The sequence below is a fragment of the Oryzias latipes genome, chromosome 5, assembly GCF_053564925.1.
Source record: "Oryzias latipes strain Hd-rR chromosome 5, Olatipes_Hd-rR_3.1".
Taxonomy (NCBI): domain Eukaryota; kingdom Metazoa; phylum Chordata; class Actinopteri; order Beloniformes; family Adrianichthyidae; genus Oryzias; species Oryzias latipes.
The window spans coordinates 1355820-1377193 of NC_136241.1; the positions used below are offsets into that span (position 1 = coordinate 1355820).

Genomic DNA, 21374 nt, shown 5'->3' on the forward strand with positions numbered 1-21374 from the left:
GCCTTTTTCTATTCTCCAGTTTCAGTGCGGGGCTGCTGCGACTTTCCTGATGGGAAATGTGCTTTGAAAAAGCCGTCATGATTTCCCCAGAGTAGAGGCTGTAAGCTTGGGCAAACATAGGCAATCATCTGTGTTATTTGCAGATTTTATGGCTCATCCAATCACTTGCCTAAAACATGGAAGATCATGTTTTTTGTCTATTTGAAAGTATTTGCTTATATAGCCAAAAACAATTTCTGGCTGTACTCCCCCTCCCCAGATTGGTCATCTGTGTTAGCTGTATTTAAGGTTTGCTCATTAAACCATAAGCCTTGGCAGAAGTCGGTAAATAGTTAATGAAACAAAGAAATCTGTTGAATGACATAGAAGAAAATCATGGTATGGGATGTAGACCTCACCAATGGATTCTAGTTCAAATGTGTAGATTTCTGCTTCTGATCCTTTTATTTTTTATGTCATTTTGTCTCAGCATTGAATTTAATGGTAACTTTTTAAACCTCAGCACAAAAGTTAAATGTCTAAACTTGATGTCACGTTAAATCAGAAGGGCACCGATCAGAGTGTACAGTGCAATAGATATTCTTTGTTTTTGACAGGATCTCTTACTTCTTATAGTGATTGAGTGCAGTAGAAGCTGGTCAGAGTACCGTCTGTCAGCCTCTTGTCTTTGTTTTCAGCATGTCTGCGTTGCATCAGGCTTATTGTATTATTGATTACATTTGTAATGAAATTTGGAAGTTTCTGCATCGACCGGATTCATTGAAGTCTATAGCTGTGCTGTTCTAAAGCAGCCTTTTCCCATCCTGTTTAAAGGTAAAAGTAAAGCTTTGTGTTTAAAGGATCATCTGGATAAAGGATGTTTGGGTAGCAATATTAATACATATAATAAAGGGGGGGTGAATTGTCAGTTAAAAGATTTTGTTCTGTAGTGTTTGCAAACATTTCAAATCCTGTACTTGTATCTTGAACACCTCAACTTTCACAGTGTTTCTTTAAATACAATCAGATTTTAATTTGTAGCTAGTTGTATATTTTAATTAACTGTATTTTCACTTTCTTCATGTGTTTGTTTGCAGTCTATTTTTATTTTTTTAAATCTGGTTAAATAATTAACTCCAAATTATAGAACGTCTTTTAAATTACTCAGTTAACTTTTATTTCTTATGTATTCATTAAATGGGTACCTTTTTGCTCCTTTACCTCGGTGTATAAATATTTTGTCATATATGAGGAAACAAACATCCGTTCTTTAGCACTTGGCTGTTGCAAAAGGCTCCTTTTCTGACAGTGTGACTTAGAGGACAAAGCAACAGCTCTTATAGCTCATCTGCTGCTACAGCTGCACCTCCACCAGAGATGAGCTCACATTTGCTCTTCGTAACCACAGAACAGCTGACCTACAGAGGTCAGGGGGGTGCTTTCCTTCTCTTTCACTTGTACACCGACATGGGCTCACCACGCCACGTAGTGGGAAGTACAAACAGAAAACAAGTTTGGATGACAGAAAACAAAACACATGGCAAGAAAAGGCTTCTGTACACCTTTGGAACAAACAGCTAATGTGGTTGCGGTTGGCTAATATTCAGCCAGTATGACGATGGGAATCGCTCAGAAAGTCTGTCTGCATCAAGTAGGAATAATACCCCCACACATCTATCTATCTATCTATCTATCTATCTCTATCTATCTCTATCTATCTCTATCTATCTCTATCTATCTCTATCTATCTCTATCTATCTCTATCTCTATCTATCTCTATCTATCTCTATCTCTATCTCTATTATCTCTATCTCTATTATCTCTATCTCTATTATCTCTATCTCTATCTCTCTCTATCTCTATCTCTCTCTATCTCTATCTCTCTCTCTCTCTCTATCTCTCTCTCTCTATCTCTATCTCTATCTCTATCTATCTCTATCTCTATCTCTATCTCTATCTCTCTCTATCTCTCTCTCTATCTCTCTCTATCTCTCTCTATCTCTCTCTATCTCTCTCTATCTCTCTCTCTCTCTATCTATCTCTCTCTCTCTCTCTCTCTATCTATCTATCTCTATCTATCTCTATCTATCTCTCTCTATCTATCTCTCTCTCTCTATCTATCTATCTCTATCTATCTATCTATCTCTATCTCTGTCTCTGTCAGTACTAAAAAAGGAGGAAAACAACTTTAAAAGAATATAAAAACTTGTATAAAATGACAAACACAACCTATCTTTTTGTATATTTATACAAAAAGGAAACAGTCTAACTCACCAATTTATCAAATTCACACAAACACTTAACATACTACTTGTTTGCTTGTAAATAACTGGTAAAAGTATAGCATTTTTGGTAAAATACATTTTTGTCTTTTTTGGACATATGACAATTTTTTTTTAAAGAAAAGATATACATTTAGTATAAATCATAAATGTTATATGTGTCTGTTGGATACGTTTTGACTATAGGATGTATTCAGACTGGGAAAAACAGTTTGGTCTGGACCCAGTCCGCTTAATTTGGTTTGGGTCGAGCTCTGAACCTTGCGTTTGGTCTGTATTTAGACGCCCGCCAAGGAGACTTGATTGATTTGAACCAAAGCTTGTAAGCAAAACTTCATGAATAAAAACCTCTTCACTGATTGGTCAGGAAGTATGAGGGAGAAGAAAAACAAGAGATAGAAATTATGGAATTCCTGTGCTTTGCAGTGCAGTGCTTTTTTCGCTGAGCAATTTTAAACGCCTGTATCAACGTCAGGTACACTTGTTTTTCTGCTGCTTTGGTCCAGTGGTGGGGTGCTGCAGGGCAGTTACCGCCAAGAAGGTATGCTGCTAAATGTTTATGACATACAGATTGTGGGGTCATAGAATTCTGGCTCAATAATTAATTTCTGTTGGTACATCCGTGAATTGAAAAAGACGCCATCCATATGTCACTACCAAATGTGATCCACTCATTGGTCAAAGTTTACCTGGTTTAACTCTTTTTTTTTTTTTTTTTTTTTTCTTTTTTTAACTTGTCCTGTCCAACAGCTGGGCAGTCAGATGAGAGCTGAGGGCCTCTTGGGTTGGACATATTTTACTTTAACAAGAGGGGTTATTAATCTTCAGACAAACCAAAGGTATGTCTGAATAAACCCCTTTTGTAATTGAGGCCAAACTTTATTAATTTCAAACATGTCTGAAAATCTTTGGTGTTGGACCGGACGGAAAAGGAAAGAGGGGAAGAAGAGAGAGGGACGTTAAGGGGGGGTAGGGGGTGATAATAGTAGGGGAAGGGGGATAAGACCATGAAGCAGCATAAAGCAACAAGTTTACTGGTTGTTAATCATTATGGTAAGGTTTAAATGTAAAAAAAAAACAAAAAAAAGGGCGGAGCCTGTCCACACACACACTCAAATGTTATAAACACACCTGTTAGCTGCAAAAATGTCCACCTGTCGACATGTACATAAAACAGTGTTCACACGCATACTTATGCCTTAAAACCAACTAGTGTGAAATATTTCAGTCATTCAGTCTGTTGAGCTAACACCTGTGCTCAGGTGAGTGTTTATGTTCTTCTAAAATGGATGGTGGAACGTGAAAAGAAGGAGGGAGAGTGCCCAGCCATCCCCACCCCAAGACCCCCACCGCACCAGCAGCGGCAGCCGGAATCCCCCCAACGCCACACGGGAACCGGCAGGGAACAACCGCCGCCCGGGCGACCAAGCCCGCCACCCAGGCCAGGGCCAGCAGGGCCGCCGCAAGGCCCCCAGAGCCAGAGAGCAGGGAGGCACGGAGGGAAAGAGGGCGCCGCCCCAGCCCAACCAGGAGAGCAGCCCCCCCGCCGCGCCGGGAGAACCCAACGCAGGGCCCCCACCGGGGAAGGACGCCCACAGCCCCAGACGAGCACCCCACCACCACCCAGGAGTTCCGGGCATCCCCCCGCCCCAACCCCAGGTACGAGCCAGGACCCCCCAAGGGAGACCCACTCCGCACTCCAGGCAGCCATCCGCCCGGCCCACGGTTGGTCCAGGGAGGAGCGAGGCAGGGGCCCGCCGCCCCCGCCCAGGAGGGGGGAACCCCGGGGAAAAAAAGAGGGCCCACAAGGGGTGTTGTAAATATGGCCCGACCAGGCTCGGCCACAGTTGGAAATTTGGCGGGGCCCAGCACTCAGGAGCAAGGACCAGAACCCACCCTCCAGGGACACAAACACCCCCGGCTCAGATGTAATGTGAACCCCCCCACCGCGCGGAGAGAGCACCGCCGGGCCCAGGAAGCCGGCACCCCAGGGACACAGCCGCCGTTGCAAAGGGGCCCGTACCCCCCACCAGGGAAGAGGCAGGGGACAGATGGTCCTAGGTCCCACCTTCCTTGCAAAATGTGTGTGCGTGTATGTGTGTTTGAGAGAGTGTGTGTGTGCATGTGTGTGTGTGTTTATGCTGGGTTGATATATTGAGGGGGGAGGGGTGTGTGTACTAAGGGGGGTGCGGTTAAAATTGGCGGGTAGGGCACTAAGGGGACATCTCCTGATTCCTCACAGTGACGTCCCCTCACCCTCCCCACCAAGGGGCCCTAAATGTCTAAGGTGCGGTTAAAATTGGCGGGTAGGGTGCTAGGAGGACATCCGCTGCTTGCTGGCAGTGATGTCCAAGCACCCCCCCTACCAAGGGCCCTACATGTCTAAGGTGCAAATAAAATTGAAAGAGGGGGGGCCCACTCCATACGGCAACCACAGGAGGGGGGCCACTGCCTAGTAAACCCCCCCCAAGGCTCATCGCAGGCTAAGCCCCCCACCCCCTCACCCTATTATGAGGTTATATGAGGAAGGGGGTAAGTTGGGGACATATGATAGACTGTCCCCCGGTGGTCAAACAGCCGTCCCCCGCCCCCCCCCCCCCCCCCCCCCCCCCCCCCCCCCCCCAGCAAGGGGGCCAGGCCCACCCAGCCCCGGGGCCCCACTCCCGGAGGCGCAGACACCCCAGGCCCAGCACCACCACCCCCACACAGAGAGAGGGGGGAGCCAGAAAGCGCCGCCCCCCCCCGGAGCAAGCCCAGGCCCCCTGGTTTAACTCTAAACACGCGTTTTGTACGTGAAGCCCGGAAACGGACCCAAAAACTTTTGTAGCATCGTGTGAAGCTTGGAATGTGCAAACATGCACATTTACATAGACTTTTCTATAAAAATGGTCACTTGTTGCAGAGGCTGGTGTGAACATAGCAGAAGACATTTGCTAAAGAAAAATTACAGATGACTGGCATAGGAAATATAGTGAGAATAGAAGTATTTTTCAGAATAATTTGGTTTTTGCATGTTTTTCCAGTCTGATATTTATTGTTCAGAGAGAAGCATGACTGATCTAGTGTAATCACCAGTAGAAGAGAACAGCAGTGAGTGAAATGGTACATCTGCCACATGTCAGTTCACTTCTGAAAACAGAGGAAGTGAGATTACCTTACTGGAAAATACTGAAATTGGATTTAAAGTGAAATATTTGAAGTTGATGTGACAACAGCATTCTTTGGACCATTGTTTATTTAGCAAGATAATCGCTATAATTTGACCTTAATAGTGATGGAACGGTTTATTTGTCTCACTGTGGTAATTAAGGCCATCAGTCATTAGTTCATTACTTGATGTGTATGGTCGACTTCCCTCCGTCTTTCAGGCGAAACACTCACAGCGGAGCACGGTTGTGTTTTAATCATTCGGAATGACTCAGTCACTTCAGACAAGATCATTTCATTTGTCTTTGAGACATTAAATGAAACACGCTGACTTCCAGCAGGTGGACTTCAAGGAAAACGCCACGGGGGAAACTGCCGTACTTGTTTCCTGTGCTTCATGTCAATAATGATTATTATCGAGGGAACAAGGAGACACTTTTCTTGAAGGCCGTCTATTGCTGGACTTGAAGACTTGGCCATATCAATAAATGTCCTTTGTCCTTCATTTGCCTTGTCCACTTTCCCCTAAACAATGTTGCTGCGATGCAATACTGTGTCAGCTTTACTTACAGTTAAACTGTCAGTCCCAGCTGCCCCGTGGAGACTGCAGACAATGGAACCTTCAGGCGGCCTTTTCTTTGTCTTATTGTGCTTCAGCGGACCATGTTTGCTTTGTGCCCCTTGGTCTCTTTCTTTTCTTTCTCTTTTCTGGTGCCTACAATTGAGATTGCCCTTTTCTCATGCTGGGAAAAACAAATAATCTTCCTCTTTCACTCATTTTCCCTTTCATTTATAATTTAAATTTAAAGTTAAAATCCAAAATGATTTATTATTAATCCCTAAAGAGGAAATTCATGAATTCCTACTGCTATTGTAGAGGAATGTGTGGATTTTAGTGAGGTCCAGCTGCTAGTCTGTTTTGATTTACTTTGCAATTAGAATAATGCCATCACGTGTAATCCTTTCTACAGTAAGCTCATCCTTTTTAATCATATACATAACATAGTCTATATATTGTCTGTTAACGTGCACAGCAGCATTCCATCCTTCTTCTTTTGAATATGACATCACCGCGTAAAAATCTTTTCTGATCAGGTCATTTGTCATGTGAGGCCTATTCAGTATAACGTTTATACCAAACTCCTTCAGTATTATGGCGTGGAAGCAGCTCGTTCAAAGCATTATTCTGGAAACGTTTTTGCCTCATTTTCTGACCGTTCTTTTGTGCAGTCAGCACGTTGGCACCTGTCCAATGAGCTTTGAGGTTCTACTAGTTAATAAATTCAAATGTTTGCTAAAGCTACCTCATATCATGGTATGAATACGAACCCTCTTTATATTACCGTCACTCGTTTATTTACACAGTGTAATTCCAACCACTGTCGAGCTCTTTTAGTCAGCTGTTGGCTTGCGTCAATTGCGTAACAGTTGCACAGGTACCGTAGTTCAAAGAGCGCATGTTACTTCCTGTTGCCGATGTTAAAACGTTTAACATGTCCTGCACTAATACAGTAAAAGAAATGTTAAAGCTATATGATGGACCTTCAATAGCCTGATTGTTAAAGAATAAAAATGCTATCTTACATACTTTTTGCACATCCAAATATATATATATATATCAAATATATAGTCATATATATATATATATATTAGGGCGGGGAATCACTGGGTACCTCACAATACGATTTGCGATACATTTCTCACGATAACGATACTATCACAAAATGGCGATATTGTGATAATTGATTTATCTCGTCTCCAACAACTCAAGATTGATCAAACTTTAAGAAAGAAGAACTTGGAAAAACTGTTTTTTGGAAAATATTTCCCCATTTATTTCCCCATGATAATAAACAACTTGTCTTATTTGGTGTAATGAATAACAGACTTTTGTGCAACATTTCTGAGATCAGTAATACTCTGTCTTTGACAAACAATGACAATTTTCATTTGGAAATATCTGTAAAATTTGGTTTAAACGATAGCGAACATGAACAGCAGCCATTATTTAGTACAGAATTGCTGTAAACAGGATTAAAAAATGAATAAGCCAAGTAGCTGCCAGGCACATTGGTATTAACTTTTGAAAAACAAAACCATAGCCATTGCTTAATTTAAAAGAAATAGCTGTTAATAAGATATTAATTCTGTGAACAAATTATAGTGTCGCTGTTAAAAATAAATGACACCATTTAGTGCAAATGTGGTGTAAAAAAAATAAAACTCTCCCAGAAAAATAAAAATCAGGTAGCTAGAAACTTTCCTTTAAGTTATTTAAGACATAAACTGCTTTCAAAATAAATGACAAGGGATAAAATCCAAGAAGAACTTAAAGTGCATGTAAAAGTAAACATCTTTGTGTACAACACGTTTGAAGAAAAAGCTGCATGCGATGCATGTTTATATGTTCATGTTTTTCTGGAGAACCACAGGCTTTTTAGCGTCAAGCCGCCGCTCGTCTACCGCTGCTTAGAGGAGAAGGGCGGTCTATGGGCGGGGATGCCTCTCTTTCTTCCGTTTCCATCTCAACCATAGCTCTGGTCTGGCCGTACAGTGCAGGGATCCTTTTTTCAGTATTTCCGAGAGGGATTGTCAAAGCGTGGCTCTAATGCATTCAATAAAAACGAAATCCCTCATTCTCCACCTCCCGTTTTTTTTTCCCTGTTTGTTATTGCCGGTGCTCTCGCAGAAGACGGCGGTGGCTTCGTCTGGAAAAACGTATCTGCACCAGGCCGTGTCTGCTTCAGGCCAGCAACAACGTCGGCTTTCTCACACAACTCTGTTGATGCAGCTTCCATGCTGCCGGCGCGTCTTTTAAGTTGCTGCTCTCGCTTCTCATTGTTTTTCCCATCCACCATCTTTGTTTGAGTGTGTGTTCTTTTTCGTCTACCCGCAACAGGCAATCTCGCAACGAGCCCCCCCATTGACCCTCCGAAGAATCGTCTTACCAAAGGATGGTTAATATAAGGTTTTACAGGGTCTTTAAACGTAAATAAAAGGTCGATACTTGACGAAGACGTCTCGAGAATCAATCGCGGGACTAAATATCGCGATATATCGCCATATCGATATTTTGGCACACCCCTAATATATATATGGCTAGTAGGCTACATGCTACGTATCCCATCACACATCATGACCAGCCAATCATTTGTCTCGTTGTTACACTACAGTTATAGGGACACAGTGATTGGTCGAGATGCATTTTGGGGAAAATGTGATGTACGATAGAACATAGCCTGGAATGTAGCCTTCTAGCCTTCGGATGTGAAGTGACTGCTAACGAGTATGATGCTTTTGTAGAGCTTTTTAAAATGAATAAATTTGATCTCTAAACATCCTCAGTGTCTTCAATGCAATGTAATGAGACACACAGACAGAAATGTGAAGGTATCTGCTGTAAATTCAACTATTGTTCACATCCATTTTTATGAAGCTAGGAGCTAAGGAAGTCCGGTAGGCGAAACAGCCAGCTTGGGCATCCTAGATCTTATGATATTTTTCTGATTTTCATCGAGACAATAATAGATCGATCATTCTTGTTTTTATTTTTCCCCTTTTGAACGAATGTGGGTCACAGAGGCTGTGTCCGAATTACCGCCCAAACCCCTAACTACTAAAATCCTATTTAGTGTGGAACTATATAGTTCTCTATTTAGTTCTTTGAATTTTCACAGCATTTTGGACACCCGTGCTCACTAGTTTTCTCTTTCGGGTGTTTTCAAATGGCGCTTGGCACGAAAACAAAGTGGCGCATTACCACCAGCCCACCACCTGGTCTGGAGGGGAACTACTTCTTTTTAACGCGGAGAATGACACCCATTTGTCAAAGTAAAAATATAATAAATATGAACATTTTATGAAGACTATTTATGAATCTGCTGTTTTCTAATCATGGAAAACGTGGCTTATTTATAAATAATAAAATTACAAACACATTTGTGTTAATGTATTTGTTGATAAATAAACCCCCATGTTATTACTCCATGGCAATATTTATTTTTGTGCCGCTGAACGATTTACGGGCTCTTGCGAGGAGGCATTTTTTTTCTGTAGTTTTCTCTTCTACCTTACTGAAAATAGCTTTGAATATGAATCTGTCCGTGTTCCTGTTGGCAATAATTCAACCGTTTTTCGTGAGATCAAACTGAAAACGAGCAGATATGCAGCATCACAGGACAGCAAGGAGGAGGAACAGACATCTCAGAAGATTTCCTCTGGATGCTCTGGCCAGACATGAACAACTTGTGAGTAAAACCTAAAGTTTTTTTATTAGTTCAATTTAAGCATTTGTTACTAATTGTGCTCAAGGTTACACAGTCTGCTGGGTAAGACTTTTTAACATTCTTTTTCAACACTGGACTATAAACTGTATAGTCTAACTACATGAAACACTTGTGAGATCAAAGTTTAGTATTTTTTATTCAGAGTCAAACCATATCACTTGTTTTAAACAAAAATACTTTATTTTTTAAATATTTATATGAAAATCCAAAAACCCAGCCAATAAAACCATGAGATTTTCCAGCATTTATAAATACGTCATAAACTAAAATTTAAGACATCAGAATAAAATGAAACATTCAAAAAAATGTGATTTAATTTTCTCAATGAAATAATTATTTTTCTATTTTACAGGGTCTTCCACGTCTCTACTGCTTTGCCAACATAAAGGTGTCTGTCGTGGCCCTTCACGCTGACGGTCAGTCCGACACAAGACCAGACCGGCAGACCTGCAGATCGGTTGACCCGCAGGACCATTGAGCATCTGGTGGAGCAGCTTCGGGTTCCTCGCACTCTGGGGGGGGCACAGGAGACTGAGGTCCTGGTGTTTCTTTTCTGGCTGGCGTGTGGCACATCTTACGGTGTGGTAACCAGGGCCTTTGACATGCCACGGTCCACTGTGAGCGACGTTGTTCACAGGACGGCAGACCGCATCCTCCAGCTGATGAGCAGGGTCACCCAGCATCCAGTGGGAATGAACTGCCATTAGTCAACTCTGGTTTTTTAGCAGCTCGCTGAGTCTTCCACCTTTCAAAAGGTCGTAGGGAGCATTGATGGCTGCCACATAGGAATATAGGCCCTAAAAGAAAATGCAGCTTGTTATTTTAACAGGAAGCTTTTTTATTCCATTCAACTGCAGGCTGTACGTGACTAATGCCAAATTTAGAGATATTTTTGTTGGGAATCAAGGATCAGTCCACAGTTCACAGGTTCTACGTAAAAGCCCAATTTATGTAAATAAAACATTACCCACCTGAAGGATCCTTTTGGGTGATGGTGGGTATCCCTGCATTGGACATCCCATCACGCTGCTGACACCCTGTACAGGGAACCCATGAGGAATGTGGTTCAGGCCCGTTACAACCAGCACCACGCCAAGGCATGCTCTGTGGTGGAGAGAGAGCATTTGGCAGATGAGGAGGAGAGCAATATTTCTGGGGGCACTGGAAGTAAAACCAACCTTTGCAATGAAAATCATTGCCTGCAGTTCAGTTCTGCACAATCTGTGCATCAGCGAAGGGGACTGCTGGGAGCCACAGATGTTGAGCCACACCAGGAACCAGTAGGACGGGTAAAGTGGCATCCGTCTGCGAGGACAAATCTCTGCTTTCCTTTCAGCTCCAACTGTGACACACATGACTCTAGAAGACCAGGATTATTGTTAAGATGTATAAAAATAAATGTTAACATATAAAACGAAAATGTAAATATGTACATTTGATATTTATTTGAAAATTCTTTTGAGATTGTTAAAAATGGCTCAGATTTAAATAATGCATGTAAATAATTCATTTTTGTTACTGCATTTATTAAACAAATTGCAAAAACAACGACGACGTTACATTTTGTGAACAATATTTTAAACTCAGGTAAGCTTAACAGACTCTCCTGTCACTCTTTGTCCCTTCGTGCTCTTTCCTCCTCTCCTCTTTCAACAACAACCGTTACCCCAACATGACAACGATTACAGTTTAATGATAAAAAAATACAAATCTGATCAAGTGTCTCTTACTCCCATCCGGCACGAGCTTGACTGATAACAAACAGGCTATCTTTCTCCATCCACAGATGGATCAGATTTTCCTTATCCTCGTCAGTCCCTACATATATAAACATATTTAAAAAATGTGTTTATAACTTATTACTACGGTTAGAACTCACTCTTTTTTTATATAATATCAACAGCGTTTGTTTTTAGCATTCGGCGCTAATTCGCGCTAGCGTTAGCTTTAGCATTACCGAAATTGATGAGCTTCAAAACAATGTAGATAGTCGATTGAGGAATATAACATATTAAACACATCATCTTACGCATTTACAAATATATTTTACAACAGATACTTGATACTTTTAAATATACTTACATTTTTAAGTCCTCTTTCTCGCGCAACCGTCCGCCATCTTCGAATAATTCAAACGCAGTGTATTGTGGGTCACACGCAATGCATTCTGGTATGAACGCAGTGCATTCTGGGCAATATTCGCCGATCGAGTGAGCATCGATCCACACTGGTTTTTCGTAGAGAATTCTGGGAAATTTCTAGTGCACATGATTTTTGAACTGTAGATTCGGACAGCACTAAAAAATGGCGACCGCACTATATAGTGCACTATATAAGGGTTAGGGCGGTAATTTGGACACAGCCAGAGACACGGAAGTGGCGGCAGGAAGTGGCTTTTACAGCAGGAGGACGGAGAGCGTACCGGGATGTGAATGAACCCAAACATGAAAACGTGATTACTGATGCTTTTGTGCTTTTTAAAATAAAAAAATCTGATCTCTAAACATCCTCCGTGTCTTCTATGCAATGTAATGAGACACACAGACAGAAATGTGAAAGTATCTGCTGTAAATCCAAATATTGCTCACATCCATATTAATGAATGCCTTATGACGTGAATAATAAGTTAATAATGGGCTAGGTAGCATGTAGCCTTTGGATGTAAAGTGACTGCTAAAGAAACGTAAGTATGTAAAGTATGTAAAGTATGTAAAGAAAAGACATGTCCTGAATATTATTATTCCTATTCGACCGTAAACTACAATATCCCATACCGCCGGCCAGCCAAGTGCCTGAACGCCGGCAAGACAAGCTAAAGAGCTCTGCGGTGGAGTTAGGAGCCATGTCCGGAGAATCGCTGCGGTGTGGCGAAACAGCAAGCTTGGGCATCCTAAATCTTCTGATTTTACCTATATTCATTGAGACAATGATAAATTGATCATTCTTCTTTTTCTTTTTCCTTTCTTGAACGTATGTGGGTCACAGAGACATGAAAGTTACCGCTGAAAGTGGCTTTTGGGGCAGGACGGAGAGCATATCCGTGTTTAGGAATGACTTATGACGTGAATAATTATTTCGCTCGCACGAATTAATTATTTCGAGGGAACGAAATAGTATTTCGTGGGAACGGAATATTATCTTGCGAGAGCGGAATATTATTTCGTGCGAACAAGATATTAATTTGTGGGAACTACATATTGTCAGGAACTCGTAGGTGAGGACACAGGCGCAGACGCAGGGACTCGTAGTCAAATCGTAGGTTTTAATAATACTCACGATTGTAACAACAATCCAAAACGATCCCGTGACAGGGACAGGATCAGTGCAGGCTAAATACCCTCCAGGTGATTCAGCGACATGTGGGACCAATAAGGTAAAGACAGAACAAACGAGCAGACAAAAAACAAACCGGAAGTGTCAAAACAAAACCCAACAACCGCCCTGGCCCAGAACCTGACACATATATTTTCTTTTTTTAATGTCAGGACGTGGGCTCACTAGTTTTGTGATTCTGGTGAAACCTCTGAAGATAATGCGATAGTGGTTCAACTTGAGACTTTTAAACATGAAATCAGTGGTTTAACTATAAAAATGTAATTAGTTTGTGAATAGTTTTTAATTTTCGGTGGTCTTTGAGTGAAAGTGTTTTGTGAAAAAGTCTTTGCTAGTTTGGGGGAGTTCTGCTTTTTTTCTTTAAGATAAAAATCCTTAAGAGTATTTACAGTTTGAGGCTAAAAACGTCATGCTTTTGATTTGAATTATTTTTTATTCTGATCTTTTTAATGGTGGAGATTAGACGGAATAAAGATAAAAAGCAAAATAAAAGCAATAAGGAACCATTGACAAACAAGTGCTCTTAAGTTTTAACAGAAACAGGAGTCGTGTTTCTTTTCCTGTCATGTTTAACCATTTTATGAGGTCTTAGTTTAATGTGACCTGCTCTCATATGTTAAGGAGGATGAGGCCAGACAGCATCAATATGGTTTTTTTCTTGCATTGTTGCTACATTTCCAAGAGAAATCTTTAGAACATAAATATAAAGGTCAGGGTAATTGGTGTTTAACTGTGTTACTTGAGTAAACTGTTTAAGGTAATATATGTTCTTCCACGTGCTCAATGCCTCTTAATTAAAAGGTCAGTTTTGGATTGCAGGCTCCCATTCCATATGAAGTAAAAAATGTGCTGTTGGTTTAAAAAAAACCAAGTTGTATGCAGATCTGCTGAGTTCAATAGTTTTGGAGGCAGAACAGAAGTTCACAGAGGATGCTATCGATCCTGTTGACACACTCCCCCTTTAGAGGATGCAAATGTTTCTGTTCTTCAACACAAACATTCAAAGCCGTCTAGTGGTAGAACCCTAATTAACCAGGGATGTGAAGACCATGGCCTTTTCGTTTGACATTTTCATATTTCAGAGACATTCTACATGGGCATGAAGTAACAAATATTTCAAACAAAACGCCTTATTTCAGACCCACTAGGTGAGTCTGATAAACACATACGTGTTTATCAGAGCAGAGAGAGCGTCCAAAGGTAATCACGAATCACTGAAGGATTCTGGAGAAGGTTGGTCTCCACAGCTTACTGTCAGTGTGGAGCAGCTGGGAGCTAGCTACCGCTTTGCTGCGTCAACATCCTGATCTTCAGGACAATCGTTTGTCTCACTGTCATCTGTAGAGGTCGCCAGTCTGTCGCAGGGTAGAATGTCCACAAACACACACCCATTCACTCTCACTCTCACACCTAGGGACAATTTAGAGTTGCCAATTAACCTATGAAGCATGTTTTTGGACAGTGGGAGGAAGCCGGAGACCCCGGAGAAAACCCACGCATGCACGGGGAGAACATGCAAATTCCACACAGAAAGGTCCTCCGTTGATGTAGGTCCGGCTCCGGTCCCTCGTAGCAGTTACAATATGGTCCTTGCAGTCTATGACTGCTGCGGGCCATAATAATAATACATTTTATTTATAAGGCGCCTTTCTGGGCACTCAAGGTCGCCGCACAGCATGTATACAGTATAAAATACAATAAACACTTAAAACAACAACAACAACAATTTAAATAAATACAAAATTAAATAAAAAATATATAAAAAGGTGAAAAGGTTAATGTTAAAGTGAATAGGCCATTTGGAAAAGATGAGTTTTTAGCTTTGATTTGAAATGTGGGAGTGTGTCAGTGTTGCGGAGGTCAGGGGGGAGTGAGTTCCAAAGCCGGGGAGCAGAGCAACTGAATGCCCGGCTCCCCATGGTGACAAGACGGGCAGAAGGGACAGAAAACTGGTTAGAAGAAGAGGAGCGGAGGGAGCGAGCAGGTATGGAGACATGGAGGAGGTCAGAGAGATATGGAGGTGCAAGGTTGTGAAAGGCTTTGAATGTGGAGAGCAAGATTTTGTATTGAATGCGGTATGGAATGGGTAGCCAGTGAAGCTGTTGAAGGATAGGTGTGATATGGTTGATGGAGGGAGTGCGTGTGATGATACGAGCAGCTGAATGCTGAACCATTTGAAGTTTATGGAGGGTTTTTTATGGGAGACCAAATAGAAGAGAGTTACAATAGTCCAGGCGGGAAGTAACAAGACTATGTACCAGTACAGCAGTGGACTGAGTAGTGAGGGAGGGCCGTAGACGTTGGATGTTGCGTAGATGGAAGTAAGCTGATCTGGTGATGCTGTTTATGTGAGAAGTGAAAGAGAGACTACTGTCGAGGATGACACCCAAACTCTTTACCTGAGGGGAGGGAGAGATGGTGGATCCGTCAATGTAAAGAGAGAAATTGTTGGTCTTGCTCAGGGTGGATTTGGTGCCTATCAGAAGAAGTTCAGTTTTATTGCTATTGAGTTTTAAAAAGTTTGAGGTGAACCAGGATTTGACTTCATTGATGCAGTCAACCAGCGCTAATGGAGGCAGTGTGGAGTTGGGTTGGCTGGAAAGATAGAGCTGGGTGTCATCCGCATAGCAATGAAAATGGATGTGGTGTTTTTGGAAAATATGACCAAGCGGGAGAAGGTAGATAATAAAGAGGAGTGGACCGAGGACAGAACCCTGAGGGACACCAGTTGTGATGGGGACAGAATGAGAAGTGAAAGATTTCAGTTGGATAAACTGAGTACGGTCAGACAGGTAGGAATGGAACCAGGAGAGGACGGTGCCAGAGATGCCAATGGAGTCTGTTCAAGAGGATAGAATGAGAAATGTATGTATGTATGTATATACATTGAGGTCAATAAGTATTTGATCACCCTGTGATTAAGCAAGTTCTCCCACTTAGAAAACATGGAGGGGTCTAAAATTTTCATCATAGGTGCATTTCCACAGTGAGAGACAGAATCTGAAGAAACATTCAGAAATCACGTTGTACGATTTTTTAAAACAATTATATATGTATGTATGTATATATATATATATATATATATATATATATATATATATATATATATATATATATATATATATATATATATATATATATTAGGCCTGCACAATATACCGCAAATTTATCGTTATCGCAATATCAAGCTGTGCAATATGCATATCGCGAAAGACAGCAAATTTGCAATAAATGGTTACCTTAGATGTGGCCAAACAATCTTATGGCAGCTTGAAGTGTTTAATGGATTGAAAGAATCCCTTTCTGCATTTGACCAATTAGATGGACCCCTTCACGTTGTTAACTAATCGGATGGCGCCCTTTTATGTTGTATGTTCGCCTCCTATGTCAACAAGGGTCATTTGTAGTATAATTTTTAAGCTGTTGTAATGGAATGGGAATAATATTTTTGGTTGTTTTGCTAATTGTTTATATACCGCAAATTATATCGTTATCGCAATATTAATTACTAATATTGCATATCGCGAGTTTTCTTCATATCGTGCAGCCCTAATATATATATATATATATATATATATATGTGTGTGTATGTGTGTATGTGTATGTGTATGTGTATGTGTATATGTATATATGTATATGTATATATGTATATCTCAACTCGGAAGGATGTGAGTAAGCTGACAGAGGCTCAAAGAGGTACGATGAGAAAGCAAGTACCTCAGAGATGCAGCCAGATGCCCATACCTGAAGCACTGGAAACTGCCAAACAAAGGCTCCTAGCCTTGAGCAGCCGCCTAAAGAGGTACACAAGAGACAATGAAGCCAGACGAATAAACAGGCTCTTCGCAACTCAACCTGCAAAAGTGTACGCTCAGTGGCAGGGTCAAAGCAGCCGAGCAGACCCACCAAGGCTGGAAACTGAACAGTACTGGAAAAGTATATGGGAGAAAGAGACGGCACATAACAGTAATGCCCAGTGGCTGGTCACTCTGAGAAAAGAACATAGCAACCTCCCTGAACAGAATCCAGTAACCATCACAGTGGCAGACATCCAAGAAAGAGTCTCAGGTATGAAGAACTGGACAGCACCGGGCCCTGACATGATACATGCCTCCTGGCTAAAGAAGCTTACCGCACTCCACGAGCGCCTGGCAGCATAAATGAACCAGCTGCTAAGAGATGGGACTCACCCTGAATGGCTAACGGAAGGGCGAACGATCCTGATCCAGAAGGATCCCCCAAAGGGTGCAGTCCCATCCAACTACTGGCCAATAATCTGTCTGTCCACAACATGGAAGCTCATGTCAGGCATCACTGCAACCAAGATATATAGGCACATGGATCAATTCATGAGGAACACACAAAAGGGCATTGGTAGAGACTCCAGAGGAGCCAAACACCAACTCCTGGTCGACAGAACAGTCGCTCAAGACTGTAAGTCACGACACGCCAACCTGTGCACAGCCTGTATTGATTACAAGAAGGCCTTTTTTAATATATATATGTGTATATATATGTATTATCTATGTATTTTTATTATAAATGTCGCGATCTCTCTCTCTCTCTCTCTCTCTCTCTCTCTCTCTCTCTCTGTCTCTATCTCTCTCTATCTTTCCATGGGTGGTTTCTCACCCAAGCTGGGGTCCTCTACCAGAGGCCTGGGAGCTTGAGGGTCCTGCAGTATCTTAGCTGTTCCTAGCACTGCGCTTTTCTGGACTGAGAGGTCTGAGGTCTTTTCAGGTATCTGTTGTAGCCACTCCTCCAGCTTGGGGGTTACTGCCCCGAGTGCTCCAATTACCACAGGCACCACTGTCACCTTCACTTTCCAGGCTTTCTCCAGTTCTTCTCTGAGTCCCTGGTATTTCTCCAGTTTCTCATGTTCCTTCTTCCTGATGTTCCCATCTCTTGGCACTGCCACATCCACCACAACGGCTTTCCTCTGTTCTTTATCCACCACTACAATGTCTGGTTGGTTCTCCATTACCATCCTATCAGTCTGGATCTGGAAGTCCGACAGGATCTTTGCCCTCTCATTCTCTACCACCTTCGGAGGTGTTTCCCATTTTGACCTTGGGGTTTCCAGTTCATATTCTGCACACATGTTCCTGTATATTATTCCAGCCACTTGATTGTGGCGCTCCATGTTTGCTTTACCTGCCAGCATCTTACATCCTGCAGTTATGTGCTGGATTGTTTCAGGCACCTCTTTGCACAGCCTACACCTTGGGTCTTGTCTGATGTGGTAGATCTATACCTTGGGTCTTGTCTGGTGTGGTAGAACTACACCTTCGTTTTGTCTGGTGTGGTAGATCTACACCTTTGTTTTGTCTGGTGTGGTAGATCTACACCTTGGGTCTTGTCTGGTGTGGTAGATCTACACCTTGGGTCTTGTCTGGTGTGATAGATCTGAGCCTCTATTGCTCTGGTGCTCAGGGCTTGTTCCTGAGCTGCCAGGATGAGTGCTTCAGTGCTGTCCTGTAGGCCAGCCCTTTCTAGCCATTGGTAGGACTTCTTGATATCAGCCACTTCAGTTATGGTCTGGTGGTACATCCCATGCAGGGGTTTGTCCTCCCATGAGGATCTCTCCTCCAGCACTGTATCCTCTGCCCTCCATTGCCTGAGACATTCACTGAGGACACTGTAAGTTGTGGCCTTGAGCTTGATGTATTCATGGATCTTGGATGTTTCATCCTGGATAGTGGCTTTGACTCTCACTAGTCATCGGTCTCCTTCCTTGCGGCTAGCATACAGTCTCAGGGTGCTGGATTTGGGATGAAACCTTCCATGCATGGTGAGGAGATGGTCTTAACATCTGTGGTCTGTATCTCTTCCTTTGGCCATCTTATTATTCCTTTGTCACGTACGTATATATATATGTATGTGTATGTATATATGTATATATATATATGTGTATGTAGGTAGGTATGTAGGTATGTAGGTATGTAGGTACGTACGTACGTACGTACGTAGTGATCCCTCGCTATGACGCGGTTTACTTTTCATGGTTTTGCTACTTCACGGATTTGCATCATGCATTGTGTTCTGCATTCTGATTGGCTAAAAAGTCACTCCGCTTCTTTTCTACCTGTGCGTCAATAACGTTGCAGTTTAAGGTGTGCAGGTAGGTAAAACAGCTTGCCAAATTTACTTTACGTGCGTGCAAAATCTCTTGCAATTTTGAGTTTCTCTAAAACCCATAGAAAAAAGAGCGACAACAACCGTCAATCACTATGTTCTTCTCCCGAACAAACACAGCTGCACCGCGGGCTTCAAAAGAAGAAAACACTGCAAAGCGGAGTCAGGATGCAGCGACTCAGTCTGAAGAGCAGTGAAAAACACCTGAGTCACTATTTGTCCCACTGTACTTTGTATTCTTTTTCATAATCATTTAAAATTTTCTCCCGTTTAATCCAATTATTCGGGTCGCGGTGGGCGGGGCTAATCTCCGCAATTTGAAGCCCTCTGTTCACATTGATGATTAAAATTATTATCTGACAGTACAGTACAGAAGTTATTTGTTGAAAAAAACGTTTCTAAAGTACTTTTATTTGTGAAACAAATGCTTGAGCCTGTAAAATTGTTTATTTCTTTTCAATGTATAATAGAGTATTTAATTGTATAATAATTGTAAAAAAAAATAGAGGTTTCTACTTCATGGATTTTGCCTATCATGGGTTCTTTTTGGAACGTAACCCCCGCGACAAACAAGGATTTACTGTATAGCTATGATAAAAATTACAGGTCTCTCATCTTTTTAAGTGGGAGGACTTGTATAATTGGTGGCTGACTGAATACTTTTTTGCCCCTTTGTTATACATAAGGCACACTGAACTATAAGATGCATTAAACAAGACAAAAGAGTCAAAGATTAGTCTGACTACGTTCTCAGTAACTATAGAACTTTTTTATGGTGCAGACAATACATTTTGTGGTTCTAAATATATCTTCAAAATACTAAAACTACTGCAATTATAGCAAATGTATTTTTTTATGTTAAAGGTCAGTTTCTGTTTCTGTCTCCAATTTTTGTTTAGATTGAACAATGCTGCAGTTTCTATTGTTTCTAATAGAAGAGGCGGTGTTTCCCTTTTGGATTTGGAACAAGAATTGTCTTGGACCACCTAGGTCATGAAATTAGCAGGTATTAGCTAAATTGCATAATGGATTTCCCACAGCACTGCAGTGTGTTGTATTTGATGAAAATCATTAGTGGAAGTCACAGCCAGGCACCCTTGATCGATTGCTTCTTTTCCATCTTTGTTTGCTCTCGTTTCCGTACGCTCCCGATCCAAAGCCTCGATTTTGTCTATGCAGGAGTTCAGCTGCATGTACACCACAGAATTAATGCCACAGTGGCTTCACTGTATTTAATGAGAAACATTTGTGTTGTTTGGTGATGCAGTCACTAGACTGCAATGTATGAAAACAGTAGCGTGTGTCGAGGAGTTGTGGTCTGAGCAGATGTCCTCATTAGTCATGAGTGATGTGTTGCTATAGATGACTTGTACTGTAATCATCTTGTAATCCCTTTTGGCTAATTAATGGTCATCTTATTTCGGCTTGCTACATGATTTCTTCCTTCATAATTCTTCCCAAGTTAATCAGCAGAAATAATTTTGAATTCTTTGGATCATTTCAATTCATCAGCGACATGAAGTGTGAATTCCTTCTTACTGGGGATTTCTTATTGAGGTGGAAATTGTCTGCACAGCAGTTCTGATCTTTGCTGGGTTAACAACTGGATGGGTATTGGTAATTATAGAGATGTTTTCTTTTAACTTCATTATTTTTGAAGACCAAAACAAAAAAGGCTATAATGTTAAACTTTTTTTAAAGAAGGTATCAAATAAATGACAAGATAATTAACAGTGAGTGGTGATAAGCTTCTGGGAATTGAAAACTGCTTCATAGAAAAAAGCAAAAAAATGTATTTTAAAACTTTGGAACCGAGAATAAATCTTCATAAATTATGCCAATTTCCATGCTATGAAAATGCTCAGTTTAACAAACACTTTTTAACAATTAGGAAAAAAAAATCCCATTAGGCTGGAAGTATTTTTCAAGGTTGCAGTGGTTATGCATGTATATGTTCTTCGTGCAGAAATCCAGTAGATGATGGCCATCCCGGGATCTGCGGTCATGTTTTGGAATGCTGCGTATTATCTCAGCAGCAGAATAATGTCATGCGTGTTCCACTATTCTAGGATCAAGACTCCATCCTGGTCGTTATACAATAGATATTCCCTGCAAGTGAGATTACAGTGGAGGCTCTTAGAGAGATATCAGGTCCAAGGCTTTTCATGTTTTTATCCATCACTTCTAAATTCAGCCTTCAAGTATTGATTAG

General features: G+C 41.5%; 1 protein-coding gene and 1 long non-coding RNA gene across 3 annotated transcripts in view; both read left to right on the forward strand.

The window, feature by feature from the left end:
• Nucleotides 1–21374, forward strand: part of ca16b (carbonic anhydrase XVI b) — a 164465-nt gene that overhangs the window by 6179 nt on the left and 136912 nt on the right. The window lies entirely within an intron of this gene.
• On the forward strand, nt 9561–11242 carry LOC144992085 (uncharacterized). Its single transcript, XR_013655867.1, has 2 exons — nt 9561–9655; nt 10047–11242. It is a non-coding gene; the product is annotated as an uncharacterized LOC144992085 (long non-coding RNA).